The following is a 3421-nucleotide window of genomic DNA, read 5'->3' on the forward strand; positions in this document are numbered from 1 at the left end:
ATCACAATTTATAAAGAGGCCACGGCTTGTTATTTACTAACAAGAACAGTAGCTATTATATTTTACCCATGTACTTTTTGTATAAGTCATGTGGACAAGGTAATTCCCCTCGTAATAGACTCGGTAAGGAATACTAAACTTGGGGGGTGTGCACACTTTAGGAAAGGTACCTAGGCAAGGAAAAGGAGTTTTATTAAAGTTATATACTTTATATTATACAAGTATCCAAGGAATTTATACAAGTTATTTCAAGTATTCAAGGAAGGTTTATAGGAATATTCTTTTGAATGTTTAATAAAGTGTTTAAATTTCCGCATATACATGTACTCAGTATTTTTACTGACACGCATTTTGTTTTGTTTGTTTTATGGCTTTGTTTGTGATGGATCCTTTTGGTGAGCAGATTTTTCAGGTTGATTGATGCATACTACATATGGGGAGCTAGTGAGGAGTACTACATAGCTTAGTTTAGTAGTCATTATGTTTTATATTTCCCTTTGTCTTAGTTGAAACAATAAATTTTTATTTATCAATAAAGAGAAGTTATTTTTATTAATTCCGCTGCATTGTTAATTTAGTAGTTAGTAGTTTTAGCCTTTAACGTTATCACGTGGCGGTAATACTCTCAAGTTTCTCAAGTGCCTCTTTCTCTTCAGATCTCACGCCCTCCTCTCTCTCCTTCTCTTTCCTCTCACTCCTTCTCTTTCCTCTCTCGCTCTCTCAGCCGTTCTCTCATCCTCCACCGCTTCGGCGCCTTAAACCGAAGTTTTCAGCATCCATGTTCGCAGTCTTCATGTTTTCAGCCTCAAGTTCGCCGCCTTCAACAACCCGCAAGACGAGAGAAAGGGGTCCGAAGGAGAGAAGTAAATCGAAGGTGAGAGAGAAAAGGGTTGGTGTCGCGTGAAGGTTCGTCGGCGTCGCGCGAAAGTTCGTTGGAGAATGTCGACGATGGCTGGTTTCATCACGCCGATTTTGTTGGTTTTTATTCGGTTGTTCTTTAACTTTCTTTTATTGTTTTTATTTTCTAAATGTCAGATTTGGGTTACAAAAATTTGAAACCATATCTGATTTTTTTATTTTTTAAATGTCAAACGAAGAGCATGAATTTGATATGAATGTGATGATTGGGTTGACATTATAGCAAAGTTGATAACTCAATGCAGTGAATAAATACAAGTTTACTCTGAAACTAATTTTCTAGCGCTATGTTGTACTTGCTGGCTGGGTTAACCGGTAGTGACACCCTTGCACCGAAAATTTCATCTGATTTTGTTGTTGTCAGTTAGCCGCTTATGTTGGGCTATGTTCTTCGGCTGTTAATGTTTCGAACTGGTTACAATTACCGGTGGAGTGTATCTCTTGCAGGTTGCTTTTTCCGGCTTCCAAAGCCTCGCACCAGAAATTCTCCTGAGGCTATCTACTGGGTCAACAAGGTTGTGCTTTTGGAAATTCAACGAGGCTATCTATTGGGTCAATAAGGCTGGCATATGTTTTTTTTTATTCAAATGTTAGGGTTTTTTATTTTTTTGGAATGAATTTTATGTTAGAGTTCATGAATTTGTAATTTCGATTTTGATATGAATGTGGTGAATGAATTTGTTTTAGCATGCAGTAGATTGTTGTAGCTGTGTTTGTATTATAATTGTACAATAACTACAAAAATTTTACACTTTGAGAAATCAATTTTTTTTTTACCCTGCTATGCATCTATTGCTGCGGTTTTGGGAAGAAACTGCAGCAATAGACCTATATATTTAATATTAAAAAAAGAAACTTTTGCTGCAATTTTACCCAGAAACCGCAGCAATATGTTCAAATATTGCTGCAGTTCAAAACCGCAACAATATGTTCAAATATTGTTGCGGTTTAAAACCGCAGCAATATATTAATTACCTATTGTTGCCCCCTTAATTACTGCGCGGCCAAAACCGCCGCAATAGGCCACTTTATGACCGCAACAATAAGCATTTATTCTATTAGTGGGCTCGCAACGTGGTCTCTTATTCTCGTGTTTCGTGGCATTAATTTGCGTGTTTTGACGGTTAATCAAAGTTTTGTTTCGGGTATTCTGAGACGTTATATCATGTTTATAAATATGATATGTCTCACACGATGAAGGTTGTTGAGAAAAAACTTCTCTCATTTGCACACAAATCTCTCAAGATTAAATCAAAATCTCTTCATCATCCAAATCTCTCACAAACTCATTTCCTCTTGATAGTGTTCATAGTTAGCGTGACCACTATTTATCTTCTTTGTATCTCGAAGGTGAATTCCGTGAACCCGTGTTATACGAATAGGTTCGGAATATTACTTTTGGGAAAGTGAATCATGCCTAGAAGATTGTTCATCTTGTGACCCTTGTTATTTTTGTAGTTTCCTCAACATCATGTACCATCTTGATTTGATTCTTGTTTCCTAATCTATACCACCTTGCGAACCAAACGCACCCTTAAAGAAGTAATGATACCCTTCATTTAGAGATACTAAGGACAATTAAATTATATCTGTATGGATGTAAAATTGTAGAAGAATATATATCGATGATATATAATCTTAATTATATATGAATCACCTCTAATCAGATGTATATGCTATTGAAAGATGGAAGGAATCCTAAATTTATTGCAAAGATTTAATTTTTAACACTATATACTACTACCTCCGTTCTTTTTTAGTTGCAACGTTTGACAAATTGCACTATTCATGTTCTCTTATTTGACCACATTTATTGATTTATATGTTAAACAAAATATAGTCTTGTGGGGTCTTGTTTGATTCGTTTCGATGTAAGCTTTCATAATATCAAATTTTTATAATTTTTACTTACATACAATTAGAGATAAAACGATTTGAAATTGTACATTGGCAAGCGTGAAAGTCAAAACGTTGCAACTAAATAAAAACAGAGGTAGTATATTGCTTAGACTTCAGTAGAATTGGTCTAAGATAAGGCGATGCGCCGACACTCTCTTTTCCTATTAGTTACTTAGTTATGACTATTGAACTTTCATTGGTTCAAGTAAATACACAAAGTTTTGGCTCATACGGTTAGAATTATATCAGCTTGTTTGGTAGAAAGGATTTGAAGGGAAAAGAAATGAAGTGTAAGAAAATATGTTAGTTTCCAATATATGGTTCAAAAAGAATTTAAGTGAAAGGAAATGTAAGGAATTAGAAGGAAAGGCTCGTTAATAAATTTTACTTTTGTTTCCTCCCAAAAGTAGGAGACTTTCGAAAGAAAAGAGAAAACTTAAACCAAACATAGGATCGGAATGTAAAGTTTTTTTTCCTTTCTCTCCATTTTTTCCCTTTCTCTCCATTTTTTCCCTTTCTCTTCCCTTCATTTTTTTCCTTTCTCTTCCCTTCTTTAACTTTCTCTTCCTTTCCTTTATTAAAAATAAACCAAACAAGTTGTTCC

At 34.8% G+C, this 3421-nt stretch overlaps 1 long non-coding RNA gene across 1 annotated transcript; it reads left to right on the forward strand.

Moving 5' to 3' along the window:
* The first annotated feature begins 407 nt into the window (after positions 1–407).
* LOC125493156 (uncharacterized) lies at positions 408–1679 on the forward strand. The gene is made up of 2 exons (XR_007269644.2): positions 408–989; positions 1366–1679. It is a non-coding gene; the product is annotated as an uncharacterized LOC125493156 (long non-coding RNA).
* The last annotated feature ends 1742 nt before the right edge of the window (positions 1680–3421 follow it).

Source organism: Beta vulgaris, chromosome 9 (assembly GCF_026745355.1).
Source record: "Beta vulgaris subsp. vulgaris cultivar EL10 chromosome 9, EL10.2, whole genome shotgun sequence".
Taxonomy (NCBI): Eukaryota; Viridiplantae; Streptophyta; class Magnoliopsida; order Caryophyllales; family Amaranthaceae; genus Beta; species Beta vulgaris.